The sequence below is a fragment of the Miniopterus schreibersii genome (genome assembly GCF_964146895.1).
Source record: "Miniopterus schreibersii genome assembly, chromosome: 16".
In the NCBI taxonomy this organism is placed as follows: Eukaryota; Metazoa; Chordata; class Mammalia; order Chiroptera; family Miniopteridae; genus Miniopterus; species Miniopterus schreibersii.
In genome coordinates this window covers 21,150,381-21,166,874 of record NC_138116.1, presented here as the reverse complement: position 1 = coordinate 21,166,874, position 16,494 = coordinate 21,150,381, and positions in this window count along the sequence as shown.

Below are 16,494 nucleotides of genomic sequence, written 5' to 3'. Positions count from 1 at the left end.
GCTTGTTGGGAAATAGCCGGATGCCAGGTTGCTGGCCCAGGGGTGTGGGCATCTCTGGCAGCCCCTGGCTTGGCCCAGACCCCTCTTCCAGATGGGGTGTGGTGGGGAGTGGCAAAGACCAGTTTGGCAGTGCCTTGGGAGGGTAAATAAGGAGGTTCTGAAAGTCAGGAGGAACATGACCACTCAGACAGCCACTCAGACAGTAATCTGAGTGGCTACTGGCCCATGGTGAGGGTGAGGGGCCTGTGGCTTCCAGTGCTGGAGGGCGGGAGGGTCCTGGAGTGGGATAAAGGGGACAGAATTGTCCTCTGACAGCTGGGTAGGTAATGAGAGGTCAGGCACAAGGAGGCATCACCACCAGTTGCACCTTGGAGCCCATCAGAGCGGAGATGACCTTGGGGACCACAAGGACTGAGGCTCATTTGACCAGGGAGGACTTGTTTACGGAGGTTCTGCCAAAAGGAGTAAAGCTCTAGGAAGTCCTGGATCAGGAAAAGTGCCCCTGACCCAGGCTGGGGCAGCTGGGAAGCCAGGCCTGGAAGATGGAGCGTTCAGGGATGGAGGAGAGGGTCTATGCCCTCTTCCCCCAGCTTTTCTGGCTCCCACAGCTAAACCCTGGGGTTAAGAGGGGTGGGCAAGCCTGGCTGACAGAGGTACAAGCACAAGGGACAGACAGACAGGAAGGAGGAGGAAGGGAAGGAAGGATGACAGAGACAGGAGGTGGGGGGGGGCAGGTAGGAAAAAAAGTGAAAAGAGACAGAGAAAACACATGTGAGAGATGGAGAGACAAAGGGAGAAGGAGAGAGCGTCACGAAGGAGAGAGGCAGGAGACAGAGATGGGGAGAGAGTAAAAATAGCGCAGCATTAGGATAATTGCAGCTCACAGCTCTGCCCTCCGTTAGGAATTAAATGAGGTTTTATTACTTTGATTTTTCTCCCTGGATCCTACGCGACTTCTCAAGAACTTAAGGAAAAGTTTTTCAGGTGGGCGGCCAGGTGGCGGGGGCTACGTGGGTGACAGAGGAAGGGAACAGGACTTCTGGGAGCTGGGGGAGGTGTGGGCAGGGGCAAGAAGTGGGGAGGGGCTGGGGAGGGTGGGGGAGCCAGCAGGGGGAGGCAGCGGTGTGAGGCACATCCCAGAGGGGCTGAGAAGCAAGGGGCCAGGGTGACCTCCATTCTCTGTGACTTAGAATTAATCATATGCAAATGAGATATAAAAATAATATGCCACTCTTCGGGTATTATTCTTGAGTTAGAAGCATAGGCGATTGGGTCCAAGGAACAAATTCAAGACCTTGTTTGACATAACTCCAGTTGAACTTTGGGTCTTTCTACTTGGACTGACAAAGTTTTATCACAGGGTGCCTATTAATGTACCATAGATCTAAGCACACTATTTTTTAAAAAAGACTTTTTACTGATTTTTTTTAGAGAGAGAGGAAGACAGAGAAACATCGATTGCTGCCTCTTGCAGGCCCCCTACTGGGAATTGAACTGGCAACCTTTGGGTGCATGGGCCAATGCCCAACCAGCTGCGCCCCCCTGGCCAGGGCCTGACTACTTTGAGCACACAATTTCTTTTCACATCATTGTCTGGTGCTTGCCACAGTGCTGGGCATGCAAGAGAGGCTACAGTCAGTCTCTGGAAGGTGAATTTGGGAGGATGGTGTGAGGCCTTTGCCCTCTTTCTGGGAGGTGGGGAGAGTCTACAATCGAGAATATTGCATCCCTTCCCCCAAGCAAGAAACAGTCTCATGGACAGAATCTAAACTGGGGAGCTAGGCAGACCTGAGGAAGAATCTTAGGTCTATAACTTACTGTGTGACCTTAGACAAATTTCTTAGCCTTTCTGGGCCTCAGTGTCCTTGTGTTTCAAAGCCCACTTCATATATAGCTGTGACAATTCAATAAGAAGAGAATAGGAGACAGCAGGAAGAGGAAGACCACATACCAGACGAACTGACTCCGTAAAAGAACCTATAAGCATGAGTCTACAGGAGCTGAGCAGGGCTGTTGAGAACAGGACCCTGTGGACATCACTCATTCACAGGGTCACCAGGAGTTAGAGCTGACTCAATTGCAGGAACACACACACACACACACACACACACACACACGCCCCAGCTCCTGGTAGGTCTTCAAGAAAAGTTCCGGTTGCTGGGGAGCTCCGGGGCACAGTCCGAAAAGGGCCAGCAGGTGGCGGAGTCGGCTAGGGTTTGGGCTGCTGCACCGCTAGCTCGTTGAGTCTGTAGTTAGGCATCACACCCGTGACCTTGCCGCCACTGAGTTGAACCCAGCTGGCTGGGTTGGCAGGTGGCAGCTGGAAGGGAGGCCCCAGGAAGCCCCGGAAGCCAACTTAGAGAAGCTGGGGAGCACTAGGTGGGCGCACTGGGGCACCTTTCTCTGTCCCTGGTGGTGGTGATGGGGCGACAGGAAGGGGGGAGCATTCCAAGTCCTGCCTTTGGGGAGGAGCGGGCAGGGGGCACTTTCAGCAGGGACAATGGTGGCACCAGGACAGGCACGCAATCATCTGAGACATTCATTCACGCACGCATTCATTCACCCATTATGCATCCCTTTGCTCATTCAATAATTTCCCATTGGGTGCTATTTTAAAACAAACCAACTTTATTGAGTTTGAATTTATATACAATAAAATGTACCAATTTTAAATACACATTTCTATGAGTTTTTGAAAAAATTATAACATATGACCACTGTCACAATACAGATATAGAACATTTTTATCACCCCCAAATATTCTCTTTTGCCCCATGCAAATCAAGCTCCCCTCTCCCCTCACTGGGTGTATCATTAGTTTTAGCACATTATTTTGAGATGTATCCTTCCCACCATCTGTCTTGGCATCATCATCTGCCTGCCATAGTGCCCAGAATACAGTAGGCACTACATGCTATAGAGGGGATGAATTGAGAAATGAATGAATGGATGAATACATAAGTCAAAGAAATTGATTACGGGTGACATATACGGAGCATTTACACTCTGCTGGGCACTGGGCTAGGTCCTTTATATATATATTACCTCATTTAATCATTAGTATCATTCCATTTTACAGATGAGGCAAATGAGGCTCAGAACCTGGGTTCAAACGCAGACAGTCCGACCCCAGAGCTCTCACTCTTTACTGCTGCCTTGAATACATTCAGGATGGGCAAGTGGAAGATCGCTTGCATGTACTGAACCGACCTTCTCTCTTGCTCAGCATTGGACCAGATTTCTCTCTCACCCAGCCTAGTTTGGACCGATCTGGGGTTGGAGGAAGGGTGGGGGGAGCAGAAATCAATGTGCCGAGGCTGCCCTCTGGTGGCACACATGAGTACAGAGGCATCTGTGCCCGCTAGCGCCCCCAGGTGGGGTGTTGTTGAGAAGAGCAACCAAGTCAGCAGCCCACAGCGAGGGCAGCCTCAACCGCGGGCACCTGGAGACCCCCTGCTCTGGCCACTGCCTGGTGCCCCCCGAGGTGCCAGCTGAGGCTGCCCCCGAAGAATGCCAGCTGCCGGAGTCCGCTGCCTCCCACCCCCTCCGCCAGCCTCACACACACTCCAATCCCGGTCCAGTCGGCTGCTTCCATTCCCTGAAGAAGAGGCCCTAAAGTTAAAACAGCTGTTAATTTATAAACCAATTTTTCCGTGACTGCTTAATAAATCGCCAGCAGCTGCTCTGCCCCCTCCTCCTGCCCAGGCACCCGGCCCCGAGGGCTGCACGGAGAAGCTCAGAGCCGCAGCCTCCCCTCCTGCCTCCTTCCCCCAACTCCCCAACTTGCCCCCATTTTTCCAGAAAGTGGGTGGGTGTGGGGGAAACCCTGATGAACCCAGCTTCTTTGGGCTTCAGTAGAGTGGAGAAGTGAGGATGGGTTTTCTTACCTAGTGGGCTGCAGCCCAAAAGGCATCCCTCCCAATGCCCTACAACCCTCCATGCACTGGGACTCCCAGGCCCAAAAGGTGGGTGTCAAAGGCTTCCTTAGTTCTAGGGAGATGAGCGTGTACAGATTCCCTAGAGAAGTTTCCCTGAGCCACTGGGAGATAGAGGGACTCTGGGCTCATCCGTGAGAGCACTGGAATCTCAATTCCCATATCAGGGTGGTCCCCCTGACAGATGCTAACCAACTCTCTGACCCTGCTGTTCTCTCAAGGGTGGGCTGGGAGGGGGCAAGGAATGCTGGGGAGATGCCCACACACACCCATCCCCAAGATAATGAGGAGGAATTTGGGCCTCCTGAACATTCACTTTGCCAACTCCCACATATAGAACTCACCATGAAAATCCACGCAGGGTGGTGGCCATTTGAATGGCAGGTTCTTTTTTTTTTTAAGATTTTTTTTTTTTGGTATAGAGAAAGGAAGGGATGAGAGAGAGAGAAACATCGATCTGCTGCCTCCTGAGCCCGCAATGCGGGTATGTGCCCTGACCAGGAATCCAACCAGCAATCCTCAATGCACAGGATGACACTCAGCCAACTGAGCCGCACCAGCCAGGGCCACAGGCATGTTCTTTCTCTTTGCATCTGCAAATTCCAAAGGCACCCAGAGTGAAAGCCTGCTGGTACTGGGATCCTTGACTCCTCTGGGCAAGAGGTCAATCCTGCCATGCCCATGTAGCCACAAGGAGCTCCAAAGAAAAGGGGGAGCAGGATGGTAAAGCACACCAGGTCAGGGGTTCAAATCCCAGTCTCCCGCTTCCTAGCTGTGTGACTTTGGGCAAGTAACTTAACCTCTCTTTCCTTCCTCTGTCTCCATTTATAAAACAGGAATAATAATTACAGAGTTGTGAAAATTAAACAAGTTTATGCATATACAGTGCCTGGCACATAGGAAGTGCTTACAAAGTGACAGAGTGCCCAGCCAGGTGTGGCTCAGTGGTTGAGCATCGACCTAGGATCAAGTAGATCAGGGTTCGATTCCCGGTCAGGGCACATGCCCGGGTTGCGGGCTGCAGCCGATCAATGACTCTCTCATCATTGGTGTTTCTCTCTCTCCCTCTTCCTTCCTCTCTCTGAAATCAATAAAGATATATTTTAAAAAACAAACAAACAAGCAAAGTGACAGAGTATTAGCTTCTCATCCTCCTGCCAGATCTCCTGAGTCCCCCAAGTAGTAAATCTTAGGGTGGAGGTGCTCAGGAGATTTTCAGGGGGTAGGTAGGAGTGCTGGGGACAAAATTACCAAGAAAGCCAACCAGGATTCCTGAGTTATATGGTTCTAATTGGGCTTTCTCATTCTAGGCCATTCTTCCACCACCCCCACAATGCCTTCACACACACACACCCACTCTGGTAGCCATGCCCTTCCCCAGCCTGTTTCTTGGGAAAGAAGGGAAAGCTTACACATACTCCAGCTCCTGGAGCCCCCACCTCCTTTATATCCTCACCAGAGGATATTTTTTCCCATTGATTTCTAGAGAGAGTGGAAGCGTGAGAGGAGGGAGGGAGAGGGAGAGAGAGAGAAACATCGAAGTGAGAGAGACACATAGATTGGTTGCCTTCTGCATATGTCTTGAACTGGGACCGGGAACCTGCAACCAAGGTACGTGCCCTTGACAGGGAATCGAACCCTCAACCTTTTGGCCTGTGGGCGGATGTTCTAACCACTGAGCCAAACCGGCCAGGGCAAGCCCCCACCTCTTTAGAATTAAGGTTTTCCCATAGTCTGTCTAATTGAAATCTGTCCACTTCTTCTCTTGTTCTCTAGTCATCAGGGGCTTCCAGGACTCTTTCCTGCCCCAAGCCCATCGCCCATCCGGATGGAGAGACATCAGACAGCCTGCTGACTCTCTTCTGTCACACAGGCCAATGTGTGCCCAGAGCAACTTAGTCGACCTCTTTGGGCCTTGGGTTCCCCAGCTCTACAATGGGGAGACTCCTAGAAGCTACCTCCTGGGTGTTGTGAAGGTTGAAAACAACACTGCCTATGAAATTCTTAGCATCAGGCCTGGCTCTCAGCAGGTGCTGAGGACATGGTGGTGGAGAGAGAGGTGGCAGAGTGTGGTGGAAAGACTCCAGAGCTGGACTGTCTGGGTTCAAAGTCCCCTCCACTACTCCCAGCTGAGTGACCTTGGGTTTAACCTTCCTGTGCTCCTGTTTCTTCATCCCTAAAATGAGGACTGTAATGGAGCCTAGGCACTGTGTGGTTGTGAGACATCTAGAGCTCACCTAATAGTTCTCTGGCTAAATAAATGTTTGCCCAAATTCATAGTATTGTTCATTGTTGTTACTGTTATCTGCCCCCACTAGAGCACTGCTGCCCTTTAGGCTTTGCTCCACCCAGGCTTGCTGATGGCAGAGGTTGGCAGAGGTGAGCAGAACCAGACTGGAGACCCTGGAACTGGGAATCTCTGCTCAGGGCAGGCCCACAGCCTCCACTTCCTCAGTGTTCCCACCTCTGGCATCCCCTTAGATTCTGGTTTGGGCACAGTCAGGGGGCACAACCCTCTGCCTCTTTGAGTCAATGGTCCTGCAAAGCAGCCAGCCTCCTCCCTCTACCCAGGTCCTGACTACCTCCTGGAAATAAAGCAGGGTCCCCCGGGCCCACTCACGCCGGGGACTGCTCTGCCAGGGTGCCAGCTGGTGCCCATGGGGGCGGGGCAGCAGTTTGATCATGTGGAAAGGGAAAGCTGGAGGCACCCCCAGCCTTGGTGGCCCCCACCAGAGACAAGAAAGGACTGGGGCACCCAGGACATTCTAGTAACTTCCTTCCCCTTGGGACAAGCAGGGGTGAGAGCTAAACTTGGCCCGCCCGGGGCCTCAGTTTCCTCAGCCATCCTGCAGGTGGAGTTTTCGTTTCTATCTCCCTGCTCCCCCCTTCCCCAAGGCCTGGGCATGGGCCTCTCACAGCTCCTTGCTCCCTTTCCTTTCTTAAAGAAACCGACCTTGGCCTCCCCCTACCCGCCGAATTCTCTCCCTGAAGCCACACAGAAGGACACTTAGCCCAGGAGGGGCCGGGTGAAAGCCAACCCCAGGCTGGAGACCGCCTCTGCGGGGTTTGGGGCCGCTTCTCAAGTCCGCCCAAGGCACCGCCCCGCCGGGGTCGCCCGGAGCTCCCCGCCCCCGCCCCTGCCCCTGCCCCTGCCCCTGCCCCCGCCCCCGCCCCCGCCCCCGCCCCCGCCCCTGCCCCTTCCCGCCGCCACTGGCCCTTTAAGAGCCTCTCCGCGCGCCGCCGTCCCGGATCAGCCAGAGAGACCATTAAAATTTTATGCAGAATGAAAATGGGCCAGGTCTCCAGCTTCCTCGCTCCCATCCAATGATTTATTACTCGCAAATACCACAGAACTAATTAGTATAGTAATTAATTAATACGCATTTGCATATTTGCATGTGCAATTAGTGCAGTGGAGTGATTACTGGGAGAATGAGGGGCCCCGGATTGTCAGATGTGAGGGGGAAGTGGCCTGGAAAAGAGTTAGTGGGAATGAACTTTGTAGGGAGCGCGAAGGCGGGTTGGGAGGGGAGGCGAGCGGGGCGGGGCGGGGGCGCCCGGCGGGGACCTCGGCGGCCGCGCGGGTGGCGTCAGGCCTGGGCCGGCCCGCGGCCGCCGGACGCCGGTCGCGGGTCGAGACCCCGGCGCCCCCGCCCCGCCCGCGCCCGCGCCCCGCCCGCGCCGCGTGGCAGGGCTCCAAGCGTGCGCCTGATTGTTATGCATTGTGTTTCTTGTAGCGAGCGGAGCCGAGCGGAATGGGGCTGGCACAAGCTGTTTCCCTGCCACGCGGCGGTGGCACCTTAAAGGGGCAGCGTTTTCTTCCCGCCCCCGCCGGCCCGCCCCTTCCCCTCCCCGCCCCGCCTCCGCCTCTGAGCTGGCTGCTGGACCCCTTTCCTAGAGGCACCAGCGGCTCCAGCCGGGCTCCGGGCGAGAGGGCGCGCGAGGCCGGGAGGCGGCGCGGCCTCGGGGGGCTCGGGCGTGCGCCCGGGGAGCGCGGCGCGCGGGAAGTCGGACCGCGAGCCCGGCGGGGCGGTGGGGCGCGCGGGGCTCCGTGCCAGGCGCGCGGCGGGGGTGGTGAGCAGAACACGGGGAGCGAGCTAGGAGGAGGGCAAGGAGTAGAAGGAGAGAGTGGCAGGGTCCCACTTGGTGCCAGGTGCTTCCTAGGACAACGGTTTGCTTGGAATCCTCGCAAAGATTCTGTGAGGTCGGGCTCCTTGTTCCCATTCTGCAGGCAGAAGAACAGAACCGTGTGGCAGGTGGCTCGTGATCAAGCGGTAAAGCTGTCCAGCCCAAGTGCTCAACCCAGGGGCCAGAGAAGAAAGTGACATTTCCTTAGGGGACACCAGGGAGGACTTCCTGGTGGAGGAAGCACCTCACTGAGTCTGCAGTGTTGAGGAGGACACCTTCTGAAGAAGTTGAGGGAAGAGGGGTGCAGAGCAGAGAAACCGCATGTTTAATGTGACTAGTCCTCCGGGTGTATAGGGGGATCCTCCACCCATCCATCAGTAGAACTGCAGAGACCACGGCCAGGGCATTGGTTCCCCTGACTTGGGGACCTGGACAGAGGACAAACCTTGTACACCAATGCTCCCCAGGGAACGCTCCTTCCCTCTGTTTTGCAGAGTGTGCTGGTCCCACAGTGTGGAGATCGTGGGGGTTTTGGAGAAAGGAACACAGTTTGTAATCATGAATAAGAGCATATAGACTCTGAGTCAGAGCTCGGTTCAAATCAGGCTCTGTCGCTTACTAGCTGTGTGACCTTGGCCTTAACCTTAACCTCTCTGTGCTTCGATGTCCTTGCCTTTAGGTGGAGGAAATAGTAATACCACCTTCAAGGTCATGGCAAGAATGAAGTGAGATGATGCCTGTGAAGCTCAGTGCCTGGCATGGCTAATGCTCGCCATTGTCATTGTGGATTACATACTACATTATTACAGAGAGCCCTGCAGCCACAGGGACAGGAGGACCCCAAAGAGGGAATCAGAGTCCTAATTTCTAGTCCCAGCTCATTTATTGTGTGACACCAGGCAGGGTGCTTCCCCTCTCTGTGCTCTGGTTTCTGTAAAATGAGGCATTGGTCCCTGATGCCCCCACCCCTAGACTCTTCCCTTTCTTCCCCATACCCACCTTGGCCCCTCAGAGTCATGAAGCAGGGAAGTAATGGCTAAGTCTCAGTCACACTATTTTGGGCTCCAATCTCCCAGGGGCTGAGCCAAGAGGTCTCTGGTCAAATTGTGACCTCCTGTCCTGGCAGTCCCCTCGATGTGCACACCCCCATGGCTCTTTGGAACTGTCCTCCTGTGAGCACCGACACCACTGCAGCTGTGAGTCCTCTGTGCCCACTGCCCCCTTACCTATGCTAGGCTCAAGGGAAGCATCAGAGAACTGTCCAGAGTCAGGCCCCCAGAAGCCCCCAGCCCGGGTCCCTCGCTCTGATTTCCAGGGGAGGAAACCAGGAGATGCCCAGGTTGCAGGGGAGTTCATAGCAGAGCCACCTGGAGGAAGGAGAACCCAGGACACATGCCTGTCCTAGGCTCTTCCCACTGCCGTGCAGTGCCCCATCAGGTGCCCCTCAGGATGTAACCTGAGTGCACTACGTAACTGGCTGTCCTTTTGGTCCTCCTGTCAGTGCTAGGGAAATGAGCAGGTAGGCAGGAGTCGCTGTTCCCATTTTACAGATAAGAAAGCAGAGGGTCATGTGATTAGACCAAGGTCGAGACCCTGCTAAGTCCAGAGCTCTTTGGGCACCTTGAGCTCCCTCTTGGTCTGACTGCCTTCTGGTGTGGACCCTCGGAGGGGCAGCGGCAGCACATCCCAACTGCTCACTTGGAAAACTGACAAGAAAGGCAGAACACAGACGTGGCCGTGGCCGTGGCCAGTTGCTCAGTGGTTAGAGCATTGGCCCTTGGACTCCAGGGTCCCGGAGTTCAATTCCAACCAAGGGCACATACGTTGGTTACAGGCTCTCTCCCCAGCTCTGGCAGGGGCCCGTGTGAGAGGCAACCAATTGATGTGTCTCTCTCACATCAGTGTGTCTCTCTCTCCCACTCTCTCTGAAAAGCAATGGAAAAAATATCCTTGGGTGAGGATTTTTTAAAAAGTGGCAATGAACAGAACTCCAGGAACAAGTTTAAAAAATAAAGTTGATCAGGAGCATTAGGCGAAATCAGCCACATCTGGACAGGGCTGTGGGCCAAGGCAGCATCTTCACACCTGTTAGCTCCTTTAACACAGTGACAGGCAGTCCCATTTTACAGAAGGGAAGCCTGACTTGCACATCAGTGCTGGGATTGGGGGAAGGGGGAGGCTGATGGCAGAGGAGGGGCTTCCTGGGGGCAGGTGTACTGCCCTGGGTTGCAGCCTTCAATTTCTGGGGTAGAACTTGCATCTCCTCCAAAGTGGCAAGAGAGGCCTTTGGTGCCACAACCACTTGTTGAAGATATTCTGTGTGCCGGGGCCTGGGTCTTGTTCCTGCCTTCCAGGAATGTGCTGTCAGGCTGGAGAGACCCATGAGTCAAAGGTCATGACCTGTGCCTCTGAAGAGGTGAGCAAAGGAGAGGCATCTAACCCAGAGAGACTTCCTAGAGGAGGTGATGCTTCAGCTTAAAAGGTGAGAAAAAGGGAGAGGGCACAGCTCAGGCAGAGGGGACACTCTCAGCAAAGGCTCATAGGCATGAGGCTTGTGAAAGTCAGAGTTTAGAGCATCTGAGGGGCGGAGTTCAAGACAGTGTTGAGGGAGTGTTGGACAGCAGCCAGATCAGGGGTGTCCCTAAGGACCATGGCTTAATCCTAGGGGTTATAGGGAGCCATTGAAAGTGCCTGAGTAGGAGAATACCATGTTCAGATTTGCCTTTCAGGAAGGAGGGTAGGATGGGCAGCCTTGGTCTTGTGTAAGACCAGAGGAGTGGGAGCCTGTGGGAAGTCAGGCCTTCCCAGGGAGGAAGGTGAGCCAGGCACATAAGACAGCAGGGTTCTGGGATACTGGAGGATGGCTTTGAGGAGCAGCATCAGCAAAGAAAAAGGCAGCGTGAGTGAGATTCAGCTGTGTCCCTGAACCGCTTCCCCTCAGGGAGTTCTTTTACCCAATGCAGGGTAGGAGTGGGGTAGGGGAGGGACTCTGAGCCTGCTGAGAGGTCAGGGGCCCAAACAGGGTGTCTCCAGCTGGGCAGGAACCAGGGGGGCAGGCCACTTTGGGACTGATCTGTGACACACACACCCCAAGTCCACCTTCCCAAACTGAAATTTGTACAAAAGACAGAAGGAGAGGGGGCTCTCGGCTCGAACTGGGACCCTGGGCCTTACTGCTTTAGGAGATTCTCCAGCGAAGTACCCCAAATCCTCTAAGCCAGCCAAGCATTAATGCAACAAGCATTTATTGAGCACCAACTCAATACAACCTGTGTGAAACAACGGACTATTGAGATATATATATGTTCACCACCATGGTCAAATCAGGGAGACAGATGGGTAATGGAGCCTCTTAACAGAGGGTGGCAGTGCTGAAGTTGCACCGCTTGGGGAGGTCAGGGAAGGCTCCCAGGAGGAGGTGTCCACCCAGGAACCATTTGACAAAAGGGAGATTCAGGGACCAGTACCCATCAGGAAAGGAGCTTCTCCCAGAAAAATGGGTCTCAGAAGCCAGAAGTCAAAGGTTATGAGGCAAAGGTCACTCTACTTTTGGAGCAAGGGAATAATCCTGAGGGGGCTGGCTTTGCTGAAGGACTAGCAGGTCTCCTCCATCACCCTTTGTCCTGGGTTGGGGGAAAGAAGGTCAAGGGTGCAGCAAGAGTCTGATCCAGGAATCTCAGCATCACACCTGGCCCCATGGGCATGTGCCCACTCACCTTTGGGTGGGGCCTGGACCCAGAGTGAGAGCCCAGGGCACAGGCAAAGGAAGTGGAGGCGAATCCTGATAGTGTGCCGGAGGTCAGGACAGGAGGTCAGCAGGGAGGAGGGGGGCTACACCTCACTGGTCCTCCCCTCCCCCTCCCCCATGGCACCACAAGGCACGCAGCCGCATATCACCCGTGCCAGCCCTCACCTCCCGGCAACGTCGCCGCATTCTCAGCCACGCCATCTGGCATGCCCGCCGCTCCCCAGCACACTGCAGCGGGCGGGGAGGGGGGGGGCAGCGGGGCAGGTGCCCACCCCAGAGCCAGGGAGAAGCGGCAGGTCCCCCTCCCCCAAGGTCCTTTAGGACTTGAGGTGGGGAAGGGGGCTGGGGAAGGGGGTGGCAGGTGCTCTGCTGCTTCAGGAGGAAGCTTCGAGCGTCCCCAACTGATGGAACAGGCACCGTCTGGGTAGTGCCAGCCTGCCCCTCCCCTGCCTCTCCCCCACAGCACAGCTAATGCCAGGAGCACAGGCCCTCAGAGGATCTCCAGATTCCTGCCCTTCCCCTCAAATCGGCAGTGGGGTGAGCACAGGCCGCCCGTCCCCCTGCTCCCACCCTCATCTCCTGTCTGCCCGCCTCGGCCGGGGCGGCCCAGGAGATGGAGTTCCGGCTGCGGCCAGGGAATGGACCCCCGCTCCTAATCCACCTGCTCCCCGTCTTGGCACTTCGGGGGGAAATCGAGTCTCCGTCCCCAGCACACTCGCCCCCACCCATCTCAGTTGCGGCCTGGCGGCGGCGGCGTCTGGCTAGGTGTCCTCCGGGCGTCAGGACGGAGTGGCGCCTGTGCAGATTTATGCGTGCCTGTATTTATTTTGGTGGAGCAGGGGTGTAATGAGAGCGGATTTACAGAACATCATCCTGTCCCCTGAGCGAGATTCCCCGAGACTGCTGAGGAATGCCCTACCCCTCCCTCCCCGCCTCTGCGGCCAACCCTGCCCCCCAGCCCTGCCCTGCCCCCCCTACCCGGCCCTGCACCCAGCCCTGCCCCCCCCAGCCCTGCCCTGCCCTGCCCCCCCACCCGGCCCTGCACCCAGCCCTGCCCCCCCCCCGGCCCTGCCCTGCCCCCCCCAGCCCTGCCCTGCCCTGCCCCCCCAGCCCTGCCCTGCCCTGCCCCCCCCAGCCCTGCCCTGCCCTGCCCCCCCACCCGGCCCTGCACCCAGCCCTGCCCCCCCCCCCTCCCGGCCCTGCCCTGCCCTGCCCCCCCCAGCCCTGCCCTGCCCTGCCCCCCCAGCCCTGCCCTGCCCTGCCCCCCCCACCCGGCCCTGCACCCAGCCCTGCCCCCCCCAGCCCTGCCCTGCCCTGCCCCCCCCAGCCCTGCCCTGCCCTGCCCCCCCACCCGGCCCTGCACCCAGCCCTGCCCCCCCCAGCCCTGCCCTGCCCTGCTCCCCCCAGCCCTGCCCTGCCCTGCCCCCCCAGCCCTGCCCTGCCCTGCCCCCCCAGCCCTGCCCTGCCCTGCCCCCCCCAGCCCTGCCCTGCCCTGCCCCCCCCAGCCCTGCCCTGCCCTGCCCCCCCAGCCCTGCCCTGCTCCCCCCAGCCCTGCCCTGCCCTGCTCCCCCCAGCCCTGCCCTGCCCTGCCCCCCCAGCCCTGCCCTGCCCTGCCCCCCCCAGCCCTGCCCTGCCCTGCCCTGCCCCCCCAGCCCTGCCCTGCCCTGCCCCCCCCAGCCCTGCCCTGCCCTGCCCCCCCAGCCCTGCCCTGCCCTGCTCCCCCCACCCGGCCCTGCCTAGCTCCCAGGGCCCAGCCCTGCATGCCCCCTCAGCCCTGCTCTGCCTTCCCCCCTCCCCCCAGCCATACCCTGCCCCCCACCCTCCCAACCCCCGCCCAGGCCTGCCATACCCCCCAGGCTGCCCCCCCAGCCCCTGCCCTGCCCCCCAGCCCCTGCCCCACCCCCAGGACCCGGGCTGCACAAAATGGCCGCCGCCCCTGGAGGCAGCCATCTTAGGTGCCCAGGCTGGGGCCTCCCCCGGGACCGGCTGTGTCTCCATGGGAACTGAGACCCTCAGCTCCCAGCTCCCCCGTGGGGTCGCGGGTGGGCCGCGGAAGTGGGAGTCTCCAGGCCTGGCCGAGGTGACCACCGGCCCCCTTTCCCTCGCGGAGACCCGGGGACCAGGCCCCGCACCAACTCCCTTCCCCCAGTGCCAGGGGGAGGAACAGATGGCATCTCTGGGTGTCCTTCTCCTTCCTCTCCTTCCTTCCATTTCTGGCTCTTTCTGTCTCTGTCGCCGTCGCTGCGTCTCCGGGCGCGCAGACAGGAGCGTGTCCCGGCGCCCGCGCCCGCGGACACGTGCGTGGTGCCTCTTTCCAGCCATGTCTGAGGCGGGCCCATCCCACACCTCCCTCTGCTCCACTTTCCCCCCGGGTTTTTATTGTATCTTCTAAAAAAAAAGTTGAAATGTGTTGAGTGAGAAAAACTTGTTCCATTTTTCTGAAGGAAGAAAATACAGGGGCAGGGAACGGGCAGGGATGGCGGTCCCCATACTCCCAGGGCCCCCCCCCAGCCCGCAGCCCCCTCCGAGGGGCTGGGGGCTCCTCAGACCCGCAGAGCTGAGCCCACTCCCGACAGGAGCCGGGAAGGACAGGGGAGCCTCCCAGGGGCTCCCTCCTCCTCAGCAAGGCCGGCAGGCGCCTGTGAGGCCTGACCCGGGTCTCAGCGTCCGAAGGAGGGCGCAGGGGATCTCCTTCTACCCCGGGGACGCCTCATTCACTTACTCATCCATTCATTCACTCATTAACTCAACAAAAACCCAGTTCTTACACAGACAAAGCATTCTAAATGTGTGTGTGTGTGGGGGGGGTATTGCATGAAATTAATACTGTAAAGCATGTTACCATTTACAAGGTGCTTTAATAAAAACGAGAGCTGGCATTTACTGAAGGCTCGCTGTAGTGCTGGCCCTGTGCGAAACGCATTACGTGTCTTATTCCATTTAGCACTAACAACAGCTCTGGGAGGTGCAGCATAATCATCCCCATTTTATAGATGGGGAAATCAAGACTGTAACTTGCTCAAGGCGTTCAGTGTTCTTTAAAGCTGGTAAGTGGGGTTGGCCAGGAATCAGAGCCCAAAGCGTGTGCAGGTGACCAAACTACCATACAACTGGGAGGCTCGAGAAGGGCCGAGTGTCAGGATTGAAGACTCTGCCTGCAATAAAGGGACAGTAAAGCTCTTGAGGCTGTTCCCAAACTTGGATGGGGTCCTGGCCAGCATACTTGAGTCTCTGCCCCTCACCCCCACCCCCGGGGCCTGTCCTTTGGCCTCTCTCTCTGCCATGGCCAGAATGCCCCAGACCATCTGCCACAGGTGGGATTCTACCTTCCCAGACCCAAGATCCATGAGCGGGAGGAAACTCGCCATCAGCTTCTAGTTCTGGGAGACCACAGAGGCAGATTGTGGGGCTGTGGAAGGAGCACCGGGCTGGGAGTCAAGTCCCAGGCTTCTGCTCTCCACTTGTGTGTTCCTAGGCAAGTCCGTTCCCCGCCATGCGCCTCTGTGAAAGGAGGAGTTGGGACTGTTCTTTCTGAGACTCCTTTCGGTTCCCATGGAGTGCCTCTGAGAGCCTCAGACAGCACCAGCCCCCTTTCTCCAAGGCCTCTATTTACGTGCCTCTATTTAGAACCAAATTCATCCTACCATGCACCAGATCAGTGTCCTCCCAGCCCAAGAAATCCTCCAGAGGCTCCTAGAGGGAGAAAACTAAGTATTTGCACGACCACAGCGCTTGGCACATGGTTGACATCAAAGTGTGTGTGTGCTTAATAGATAATTGAAGCTGTGTGTGCATATGCAATCTGGAGGGTGGGGAGAGGGACAGGAAATGTGGGTCTGAAACACAAATGCTTGAATCAGGGTGTGGGCAAGGGTCTCTCTACACCTAGCTATGATTACCTGCTCACACACAGGTATCTAGCTGAGTAGGGGTGTGTATCAATTTTCTGCACCACAGAGTAAGGAACAGGTGTGTGTGTGTGTCTAAAGTTACCTCCCTCAACCCCTGCCATTTGCATCTGTGTCTGGTCCAGTGAGAGCCAGCGAGAGGGTTGGTTGAAAGGTGAGCTGTAAGATAAAACAGCAATTTCCTACCTTTTTTATCAAGACACTGTCTGATCCACCTTCCCTTGGTCACTCTTAGGACTGCTGGACTTGGCTTTAGTATTTTCAGGGTGTGTGTGTGTGTGTTGTTTTATGTAGGGGAAGGAGAATGCTTGAGTCTTCTAGAACTTTAGGTAATACCCAGCCCAGCCCTCTCCCCCCCCAAATAAGCCAGTCCGAAGGCCAGGAGAGAAAGACGCTGGTGGGATGGTCACTTGTCTAGCAGGGGGTGGGGATGTTGGCGGGTGAGGAGTGAGAGGTTTCTGGGTTAGGAATCCAGACTGAGATCCTTGCCCCCACCCCCAGATGGTGGATGCAGAGGCTCATCCCAGGGATTCCTGTCTACTCCACCCCAACATAATATGCCCCCAAACACACAAGGAAGCCTCTTCTATCGGCTGACTCCACAGATATATACACATGTCCCCACAGACACGCACACGCCCATGCAGAGGCACAGACATCCGGGCAAGTCTTTCCTTTTCTCTGTCTTTCCCTTGGTTTGAATTTCGTTCAGCCACATATGTTGTGTGTGCGTGAGGGTGGGTGGGGGAGGGGCAGACAGGGAAGAGGGATGGCA